Raw genomic sequence first — 12,679 nt, forward strand, 5'->3', positions numbered from 1 at the left:
TCCACCCATTAACGAACGTTTAGAAGCATTCACTCATTCAATTAAGAGAAGTACAGATCAGAAAGAATATAAAAAAGAAAATATTCTACCTCCTCTTAAAGATTTTAATGACAGATACTACCAGGATCAGATTCAAGATGGTTTCCGTAAAAGAGATAACGAAAGGCGAATATTGGATTGGATTAATAATATAATCACGAGTAATGATTCAGAAAAAACAGTTGAAAGTGCTAAGGAACCGAAAACTGAAGACGCTGCTGATGTAACGAAGAATTTCCGTGATATAGAACGTAACTTAACAGTTACTCTCACAAAATTGAGTCACGTTTTGACCCAAATACTAAATATAGTCAAATATACGAAACACGGTCATTTAAAAAGTCTTAATAATGTGATGAAATCATCTATTTATAGTAAAAATCGTTACAAAAGAGACGTTAATGAAACGATCAAAGAAGAAAAGAAAAATTTAAATAATACTAAGGAACGTGTTGAAAAAGGGAAAGATGTTGAGGATAATCAGGAGTTAGAAAAGGATGGAAGACGAACGATGCAAGGGAACCCTTTTGTAAGCAATGAAGTCAAAGAGAGACTATTACATTATATCAATGAAGGTTTTGATGAGATTAAAAATAAAATCGAATCTCTTCGACAGTTAAAGAATATGTTTTCAAATAATGTCAATTATAAAATCGGTTACATAATAGCCAATCTTGATTCCTTGGATGCTAATATGAGAAAATTGAATGAACATCTGAATGTTAATGAGCGTACGTTGAACGATACGAAGATATTAAGTCTGTATGATACTGTGAAGTCATCAACAACAGCTGTCAGAAATTTAATGGACGTACTTAAGAAATACGTTAATACAAATGTGAATTAAACTGTGAGCATCGTTTTGTATTTCATTGTTTTTTTATATGATGCAAGCGCACGGGTAAATATTCCACCTGATGGTTAGTGGTCAGCACCGCTCATGTACATTAGCGTTGTAAGAAATATTAATTAATACAACGCCAATGTGACAGGAACTTTGAAGCTAAGATGTTATGTCCCTTGTGCCTTTAGTTACGCTGGCTGACTTACCTTTTGAATACAACAATACTAATTATTTCTGCTTGGTGGTAGAATATATGGCGAGTGGTACCTACTCAGGCGTGCTTGCACAAAACCCTTCCAAGTAGAAGTTATGTAGATTTCGTTTTCCTCAGTCATATCAGAGTTGAACTGAGATTGGATGATACAATGCTTAATCTTGCAAGAACTCGTTTCATATCGAAAATGCCTTAAGATGATTCCTAAAAGTATTGTATTGAAACGTCATTGGACAAATGACCGTAAGATGATTATTTAATGTTAGCTTAAAATTTTGAACATGATTAGTGTACTATCAGTAGTTCGGGATGGCAAAATAAAATTATGTTTTACAATGATTCTCCAATATCTCTCTATTTCTTTACAATGCCTCACAATCATCCAATTATAAACACAATTAATAATTTTTAAAACAAAAAGTAGTGTTACATTCCAGTATTAAATGTTATTCCATATCTGGACCGGACAATAATTCTCCTATATTATTCCAGAGTAATGCACAGAAACTATCATTTCCCTTAACTTTAATATTCAATATGTCTCTAAAAACTGGAAAATTCCCTAATCAATGTAAGGAAACCAATATCACACCGATTTACAAGGACGGTGACAAGTCTCTTATTACTAACTACAGACCAATTGCTATTCTGTCAGTTTTAGCAAAAGTTTTTGAAAAGCTCATATGTCCATTTCTTACTTGGCATGTATCTCAGTTAATAATTGAGGCCCAGCACGGTTTTTACAAGGGGCGATCAACTGCAACTAACTTGACTTCATACGTCGAAGACCTAATTGATGCTGTAGATAGACGAATCCAGGTAGACGCGGTGTACACCGACTTCAGTAAGGCCTTCGATACCGTAAATCATGTTATTCTATTAGACAAATTAAAATCTTACGGGATATCGAATCCTTTGCTTAGTTGGTTTGATTCTTATCTGATCAATCGCAATGCTAGAGTAGTGGTAAATGGTTATACTTCCAATTCCTTTCAGTTTTTGTCTGGTATCCCGCAGGGTTCCCATCTAGGACCACAATTGTTTACAATTTTTGTAAACGATATCGGTGAATGCTTTAAAAACTCACAAATATATCTTCGCATTCGCAGATGATTTAAAAGCTAAGGCTAGGATTAAGGATACTTGCGAGTCTATTTTATTTCAAAATGATTTAGATAGACTTGCAGAGTGGTGCACAAAAAACAAAATGGCTTTATCAAAATGTAAACATATTAAATTCACAAAAAACAAATATAAAAAACCGACAGTATATAATATAAACGGGGAAGTACTTAAAGAGGTAGAAATTTATCGGGATTTGGGTATAAATTTGGACCAAAAACTTAAATTTGATAAACATATCGAAATTTTAGTCCTCAAGGCATCAATAATACTAGGATTTTTAATAAGAGAATCTAAGAACTTCAAGCAAGCAGCTACAAAAATTGTTATGTACAATGCATTGGTGAGAAGTAATTTAGAGTACTGTAGTGTAGTTCGGTCTCCTAAATACAAGAATCATATCGAAAGACTTGAATCCATCCAGAAGAAATTCATTAGACATTTAACTTTTAGTTGCAAGCTTAGCAAAGTTCTAAAATCTTACGATGAACGTATTGAATTTTTCAAACTCTCTCCATTGTCGAAACGTTGAAGTCTGTTTCACTTAATATTTCTAAGTAGAATCGTTACTGGGTCTATTATTCATTCTGACCTATTACAAAAGCTTACTTTTAATGTTCCCACCAGATTACCTAGGTCAAATAATTTACACTTGTTTAATAAAGCAAAGCATCGCACAAATCTGAAACTACATAGCCCACTTTCACAAATGTACAATGCTTATGATGAATATCAAAACAGTGTCGATCTAAATGTTACGTCCATTGCTTCCATGAAAAAGATCGTCTGGGCAGCAAAAATAATGTCTGAGTTGATACATCTTTGTATTTTTATTACATAGTTTTTTTTTTTACTTTTATTTCCTTTTAATTAAATACTTATTTAAATTTTATTTAAATAATTTTCAAATTAGGTTAAGATGTTGATTGTTTTCTTTTTGTGCATGCTGTGTTCTTCTTTAAGTAATTGTGACACTTAGAATATAATTTTACTTTGTTATATTATATTATTATAATCAGTGTACACATTGTTGAAGAACCAAATAAAATAAAATAAAAAAAAAAAATAAATATAAAATAATATTAATTAAAGTTGTACAAATTATTGATCAATTAATTACAATAATAATTGTATATATAATAAAGTAAATTTAATATAATTAATTATATAATGCAATGACAAAACACCATATTGGAGGCTAGGGCTACTTGCTAACATTAGTTTAATTGGCCCTTAAATCTATTTTATTTAAGTGAATTAGATTTATTTTATCGTTGTAATAAGATTAAGAATCACTTGTATGAACGAAAAATAAAAAAGGGCGTAGAATGGAACCCTACGGAACACCTATTTTTTACCCATTTTTAGTACAAAGCCCGATAACTTTTCTATAAAATAATTCCTGAACTACGACCACGCACTAGAGATTACATTAAACAGTAAAGTTTGTTTAGATAAAACAACAATTTAATGTGTTTTATGTACGAGCTCAGACAGTCTAATGGTTAGATCACTTGGATTTTAACACATGATTACAGATTCAAGCCCACTCAAGCACTACTGGATATTAAAGTGGTTAATTGTGTTTATAATTCATTTCGTACTCGGTGATAAAGGAAAACAACGTGAAGAAAACGGCATGTGACAAATTTAAATTAAATTCTGCCAAATGTGTGTCTACCACCCGCATTGGACAGCGTTGTAGAATAAGTTACTGTATTTAAAGTAACGTTTTGACGCAGAAATTTACCCCACCGACTACGTTCTGAGCCGAGGTGCGATCTCATAGGAGGCACCCTCAGGACGAACGTCACTTTCGAGCCCAAAAGGGTTTACCTTAAGGCAGAGTCTTGCACTCGCCTCAACGTTCGATGACGCTGTAAAGGCCAGTAGGGCCAACAGCAATACACAACTACAGATACAAAAAAAAAAAAAAGCAGAAATTTATATTTATTACACAACACTCTTCGGAAACTTGTCACAATATTATTTTTCCAAAAAACTAATTTTGAAGTATGTTGTAATATTATTATTTACTGTATACTCTATTCCAACTATAAAAGGAAAAAAGCCAAATAAACAACATTTGACAGTAAATTGCAATTGATGCGATATCATTGGTTTTATCGACAAAATAGCGTTTTGAATGAAACTGTTATCGGAATTTTGGAAGTATAATTAAAGTGGAAATAAGTTGTTAAGTGCGCTAGTGTTGTATTATAAATAAAGATATATTAATCATAAACTCTCAGTAGTGCACAACATAGCTGAGTTATTAGCGAATCGCATGAAAAACGTAAATCAAAGGTTTTGTTTATATTTTTTACCACTTCCATTGGAATAGGCTATTGTTAGCGAGTAGCCCTAGCCAATACGGGGTTACGTCATAGGATGTCATAATTAATTGTATCACATTAATATATATAACGATCATAATCGAATCTATTTATTTTACATGATTATGTACTTGTACAATTATTGTTATGATTAGTTGTTTAATAATTTGTTAAACTTTAATTAATACTATTTTATTTGGCACACTATTTAAGACCGGCACAAATACGTATACATATTTTTTTTTTTTTTTTAAAAGTTTGATCTGTCACGTGAAACAATGAGATCGCAAGTTATTGAAAGATATATTTGTTCGAGAATTATTATGAAACGTGATTTTACTGTTATCCAAAGCAACTCAATAAACAGATTAATATAGATGCTTGTAAATTTTAGAGAATATTAGTGCGGAAATATCAAAAATAAATACGAGCCGTGTCTACATCAATCAATAAGCTTATGTTTCTTTGAATCTTGCCAATATAATATGATTACGATGGTCCCATTAGAGATTAGAATTTATGATAATAACACTGAATTGTGTTCTTTCCAAAATATTTAACGCTTCCCCTTTTGAAATACACACCAGATATCCTACATACGGTAATTTAATTGGATTTTGTTGCGGTAACATGCGAAAACTAACCTGTGATTAAGCTTTTAATTTATTAAGCTTTAAGCTCAGAGCCGCATCTACTGTATGGCTTTTTGGGCTCCAGCCCAGGGCCCCGTGGATTCAAGGGGCCCCGGGCGGGTGGGGGCATGCAGCTAAGTCAAGTCAAAGTCAAAAATAGACGATGATGCGAAATAATCCATCATTCTATTAAATTAATCAGATCGTATGGTTTGCAGCCCTGCGAATCCTGCAATTAATCAAACCCATGCAATTAATTTAATTCAAGTCAACGTTCAGGTGCGTCTTATGTGGGCCTCTAAATAGTATTAGCCCAGGGCCCCTAAACTCACGGTCCGGCTCTGGCTTTTCTCAACTTAAACAATTTCAATATTAAATAGTTCAACTTAGATTAGTTTAAGTTGTGACTTCTGTCGGGCGTCCCGAGACCACACGTATTTTTTTATTACATTAGCTGATACTTATTGTATTAAATATTAATACATTTTCTACAAAATAATAATTTTTTTATAGAATTGACGCCATTTTGCCCCACGTACCGTAGCTGTAAACAGCCACGTTAAAAAAAGAATATCCCATCGTAAACAGTTCACTGGCGCGAGCAAATAAAAAGGTTTAATGTCTTTAATCGTGTCGAGCTTACTACGAACAGACAAAATTATTCTACTGTAATATTTTCTTCGACTGCTCGACAGATATTTCCTGTTAGGAATATGGTCATATACACATCACATGTACACATCTGGTGACCCATTTTCCCGAAGAAATGTCTCCGTGGCAAGTTCTGTAACGGCGGTCAACCTCAAAGTTTTCGATATTACAGGACAGTGTGTGCATAAGAATATGTGCTCTTTAAGGTCGGGGCAGGGATGTGGTCAAACCGGAACACAACAATACTGAGTACTACTATTTGGTGGTAGAATATATTATGATGAGTGGGTGGTACTTACCCCGACGGGCTTGCACAAAGTTTTATACCAAGTATAATGTAGTGAGGTTATTATTTAACGTTATATAATTAAATTGTGGAACCCTAAGTTCTTACGGAACCATTCAATCCCAAAAACTAGATCTGGTGCCTCGCAAATTTCCTTTAACGGATAACGGTAAAGTTTTGTTAACGCATGCGCGATAATCAGCTGCCCTACATCGTGGTCCGGTGACACTTTTAAGCTAAACGAAAGTTCAAATGATTTGACATTATACTTGGCTTAGTAAAGCAATGGGTAGAATTGTGATAAAAAAAATTCCAGAACTGTTTTGTTTATTTGCACTATATTCTGATTTAACTTTATCGAAATTTACGGCAAGAAATAACTTAAATGATATCACATAATATTTATAAAATTCTATTCGAAAAATTATAGCACACAAACGATCCTAGAAAAAAATAAGCAAAAAAAAAACAATATACAAATCGAATGAACTTAGAACCTTGGTCCCTTTTATAAAAAAAAAAAAAGATTTTATGTAATATTTGTTTATTATCTGTACTTGAATTACGTTTAGAGAAATAATGTCACTTGCCAGTTAGTGTTCTTAACGCTAATTTTAAGTTAAATAAAACAAATATTATTTGTGAATTGTGTTTTTACGAATTTGTTACTGTGACAAAATATGACGATGTTTTTTTAGACCTCGACATAATAAAAATTTCAATTAGGCTGTATGATTATTGCAAGCGATACTTTGACAAAGATCTTTTAAAAAGTATCCTTATTGGTTGTGCAAGCCTTTCTGGGCAATACGTAGCAATCCTTAGTTGTGTTCCGGTTGGAAGGGCGAGTGAACCACTGTAATTACTGACAGAACAGACATAAAATCTTAGTTCAAAATATTCGTGCGTTGGCGTTGTAAGGAATAGTTAAGATTTCTAACGGAGGCCTGTTAAAAAAAAATATTAAAATATTTACTAATAATCTTCATCTAACTTTTACAAGTAAACGATACTAGGTAATATATTTCTTATTCACTGTATTTACAAGCAAAATTAAAGTTTTAAATGTCACATGAAGTTTTTTATAATTTGATATGACAATAATCTCTACATGGCGAAATCGCTTCCCGCAGTCTGTGCGCTTTGCTCTTTTAAAGTATGCGCGCGGTTTTCATCAATAAACAGACCGACTCACGAGGGAAGTTTATATGTGTAATCATTGCATACTATAGTAGAGCAAAGGCCGAGAATTTCATCTTTGCTAGCCAGAAAAAACAATAAGTTTTCTTTTTTTTGGTTTGTTCTTTAAATTAAACTAGCGACACGCCCCGGCTTCACACGGATGTGTGCTGAAAGACCTTTTAAAGGTGTACAATACTGTAGAACATAATTTTTATCTATCTCGTAGGGTTCAGCCAGCGTTTGCAATTTAAGCGCAAAAAAATGTCTATTTACGACATCACTTTAGAAATCTCTATAATTATCAGTGTTTCTCTTCTATATTGTACATGTATTATACATATAAACCTCCCTTTTGAATCAATCTATCTATTAAAAAAAACCGCATCAAAATCCGTTGCGTAATTTTAGAGATCTAAGCATATATAGGGACAGACAGCGGTAAGCGACTTTGTTTTATACTATGTAATGAAGATGTATAGACCTTTATTAAACCGGTGTTAAGTCGGATGGATACCTAAAGCATAATAAAAATAATTGTATTATTTAAAAGTGTATATATACTAAATTTTATTATACGAATAAATTAAAAAGAAAGCTTAAACTATGACATTTAGCTGGCTATTAATAGCGTTAAATTAAACAGGTTAGTAATTGTGAATTTTGTTTACACATCACAAGAGAATCACTACTTTCACAAACACTGTCCTCTAAATAACTTGTGCCGTGCGGAGTGTAACATGTTGTTATAATGATAGAAAGAGTTAGATATAAATATGACATACGAACTCTTGGAATCGTTTTTATATATTTATAGATAGTAGGTAAGTTATTTAAAATTAGGTAGGTCATTGATCATCATTGACAATTGAGTTATATGATGGCTGTATACGGCAAAAACAAAAGAAAAAACAGCCCATAGACACTGATACTGTACGAAATATTAATCATCCTTTATATTATAGTTAATAGTAGCCTTGAGAGCTATGATTGCTACCGACTTTAGATATTTAGATTTATAGCCTATTCCAATGGAATAGGAAAAAAATAAACAAACCTTAGATTTACGTATTTCTTTCGATTTGCTAATAACTCAGCTATATTGTGCACTACTGAGAGTTTATGATTAATATATGTTTATTTATAATACAACACTATTGCACTTAACCACTTATTTCCACTTTAATTTTAATTCCGAAATTCCGATAACAGTTTCGTCGTCGATCAAAACGCCATTTTTTCGCAAATCCATAGTGAAAATTATAGATTAATCAAGCTCTCGACCAATAATATCGCGTCATTTCGCTGTCAAATGTTGTTTATTTGGTTTTTTCTTGTTATGGTTGGAATAGAGTATAGATACATTAGTTAATAAAGCGTAAATATATAATATTTTAACAAATCACAAACTATATCCTACAAATATTTTAGTATTTCAATTGAATCTTTTCCTTTAGATTAAAATATTTAATTTCATTGATAGTATGGTTTTTATTTTGACTCGAAGTTAAGCTCGTAAAAGTCGGAACCAGACATTCGTTTGGTTAGATACGAACAAGAAAGATGTGCTGTCAAATAAATACCTATTTTATAAAAATAGTGTCTTTAATTATAATTAAAAACTTATCGTCCCCAAAGTGTAATAGTGAAAAATAAAGTGTTGTGCAGTTTGTGCGACTAAGATAATAAGGCCGTAACATGATGTTATGTCCTTAGTTAGCCTTGTTCACAAACCCTTCAAACCGGAATAATGCTAATTATTGCTGTTTGATGGTAGAATATCTAACAATCTGTTGTTTACACAAGGCGGGAGTGCACAAAGCCTTACCATCAAGAAAAGTGGCTAAAAGATGGGAATTTTAAACATTGATTCTGAATCTGTACCCGGGCAAGCTGTATCGGTACTTGTGCTCAATGGTGAAGGAAAACATCGTTAGAAAATCTATATGTGGTGGACGACAATTCGCCACATGTGTCCACCAACCCGTGTCAGAGCTCCGTCATGAAATGAGCTTCAAACCTTCTCCTCTAAAGAGAGAGATTATAAATTAGCCCATATAGATTTACAGGCTGTTAATTCTAATTTTTTAGGTTAGTCTCCAGTGTGTTTGGTTTTCGTGACTGAAATCTTGCGATGAAATCTTCTCTGAAAAGGAGGACATCATCAATGTATTTTATAAATAATTAAAGTAATACTAATAATATCAAATGTATTTGTTACATGTACATAATAAATGATTCAGTCGATAACAAATTCATATAAACAAAGTTAAATCAATGAACGCAATCTCGTGATGATTTGAATCAAGAAAATTATAAATGAAATTATAGATAGATATTTAGATTCGTATTCATTAATATAACGGCAGTGAATAACTACACAATTTCTTACTAATTCGTCTCTGTAGAATCTACAAACGATTTTAATATTTAATTAGACGTTCCGTCTTACGTGGTTACGTTTTACGTGGTTTCACAAACCTAAAGTGTTACTGCCAGGATCGGATTTGGAGGTCTGGAGGTTCTGGGGCCACAAAGGAGTTTGGTCCTGGGCAACAGAAGATTGGAGGCCCCTTATTATTATTTCACTAATTCATTTGAACAATGTCATTTCCATCTGTCAAAATTTTCAATAATTTATTTAATATTTGTATCCGTGTCTTTTAAAACAGTAATTAGTAATGTTACTATAGTTTAACTATATCCAGATATCTGAATGTATATTACATTAAAATTCTTAACTCTTCAGAACCTCTCTTGTGGAGGCCCTAGTGGTCTCCTCTAAGTACGGTCCTGGTTACTGATCCAGTCCCGTGGTAGCGTAATGTTGTATCGGTTAAGACTTGTCTTAGTAAATGGATGGGGGTAAATTCTACTAATAACTGTGATGATACGTTCCGTTTCAACTTCCTCGTAAAAATTAAGCTCAGTTTGTTCGTAACTAAATACTTATTTATATCGGTTACGATTATATATCGATCAACTTTGTCAGAACCACTGGATATTTGCGTTTGTAGAATACGAACACGGCTGAACGACGTTTCGATTGCGATAAACTGTCAATTGATTAGAAGAATTGAGGTCCTGGTTGATCCTGAGATAATGACCTCCAGTTCCATGACATCGACAATTTCAGCCAAAACCTTAATTTTTGTCTTTCCGTAAGTCCTAAAAAATATTATTTTATTTTTATTTTTAGTTCAATAGCTGATTCTAATTTTGAAGTCTGTTTAATTTTTTTATAATATATTTTTATGTATATGCCGATGGGGTTTCTTATGTACATAAATAAATAAGCGTACTCAAACAAATAAGGCCTTTAACTTTGTATTAGTATACATAGCTTTGAGGTACATCTAGAGTACATCCAATTATTTAATTCAATCAAAAAGATAGAAAAATACACTTCTCTTTTTTTCGAGTGGACTATAAACGAACAAAAATATATATTAATTTAAATTACTATAAGTCGATACTAATATTATAAATGCGAAAGTAACTCTGTTTGTCTCCGTGTCATTTACGTTTTTACGGCCAAACTACTGTATAAATTGCAAGGAAATGATTAGGCTAACCTAACACCTGACGACCAACCCATAACACAACTAATTTAGTATAAATAACAATTGAAGTTCTCATGAAAGCCTACTCTATTTTATTGTAATATTTTGATTTGCTGCGCTCAGCGATTAGTTACGGTCAATTTTTCTAATTGCGTAATCTGATTTACCGATTACTACTAACACCAATTTTGTGGTTTTTTTACGTTTAAGATAGGAGATGTTAGCGCACTGGTACCGTAATCGGGTAGGCATATGACTCTACTCCACCACATGGTAAGGGGTAGTAGAGTCCAAACGCGAAGACGGCCAGTACAATCAGAGAGAATGAACTGTACTAGTCGCCCTGGCATACTACATTTATACTTTAAAAAATAGTTATTCTTCAAATCACCAACCTTGAGAACTCAGAAGATATATCCCTTCTCTGTAGTTAAACTAGCTCACAAACTTTTCAAATTAGAACACCACAGTACTATTGCTATTGTTACGGTAGTATCTACCCAGGTGGGCTTGTACAAAACCCTAGTAACAAGGAATATTGTGGTATATTCGCTTTAAAGAGCGAGTGAGCTAGGTCCATAGTATAAGCCGAGATAGCCCAGTAGCTTAAATAATATTCTAACATAATACAGAAACATAATTATACTGAGTATTTCTGTTTGTCGGAATATACGATGAAGTCTGACGAGACGGAGAGGGTACTACTGGTTTTTTAGTGGGTATTCCGGAATACCAGGGCGCACAGGGTATGTGCCAGGGTGTGTCGACTTCCTGGGCACCGGCGAGTCACACTTTCACTTCCACGTGGGGGAAACGCGTAACGCGTTTTACCAGCGAGACAAAACAGGACGGGTTGGGTATGGCGGTTTTATAAGTAAGTCTACACCTATGGGGCAGGCGCAGTGCCAAATATCAGATATAATATACTATTTCTCGCCCGCGTTTACGTTTTAAATATAAAAAAGCCTATGTCCTTTCTTGAGGTTTAAACTTGCATCCCACCAAATTTCTTCAAATACGGTTTAGTCTTTTAGCCCATAAAGCGTAACAGACAGACAGATTATCTTTCGCATTTATAATATTGTTATATATTATACTGTCACATATTTCAATAGAAAGACAGATGTATTCATTGAAACGAGACTATCTTTCGGTCTGGGATGTGATGACCGAGAAATATTCGCAGATTTTATTGAATACTAGCTGTGCCCGCGGATTTAACTGCAGCTATTTCAGTTTGTAACTGTAAGAATCTTATTGTTACTGAATTTTGTTTTTGGATAATCGGTTCAACAGATTCAGATTTTATCTATTAGAAACAAACAAATCTTTATTTATAATATTATTATGTACGATTCGGACCGCACGGTCCACGCTAAAATATTTTTTATTGTTATAATAAAACATCCCTCCTTATAGTAAGTAGTTGTGTTTAATAATTCTTATACTTAAATACCATTTAAAATACTTCTGCCATGATTACGTTAACTTCAATAACATTGGACTTTCATACAAACCATGCTCGTTTTAACCCCAAAAGGGGGTTGATTTCTAAAGATAAACAACACCTCCACACCATATATAGAGCATACATTTTAAATTTCGAGTCTCTTACTTCAAAAACGTAGGACTTTCGTACAAACTTCTAAGCCCCGTTTTATCCCCTTAGGGGTGGAGTTTTGTAAGATCCATTCTTAGCGGATGTCTACACCCTATAATGTGAACACACTTCGAACTTCCATACTCCGGGCTTTAACTGAGAATTTTTGGATAGAAAAAATATACCCGACCTGGGGTTTAATCCGGCATTTCG

Source organism: Vanessa tameamea, chromosome 31 (assembly GCF_037043105.1).
Source record: "Vanessa tameamea isolate UH-Manoa-2023 chromosome 31, ilVanTame1 primary haplotype, whole genome shotgun sequence".
Taxonomy (NCBI): domain Eukaryota; kingdom Metazoa; phylum Arthropoda; class Insecta; order Lepidoptera; family Nymphalidae; genus Vanessa; species Vanessa tameamea.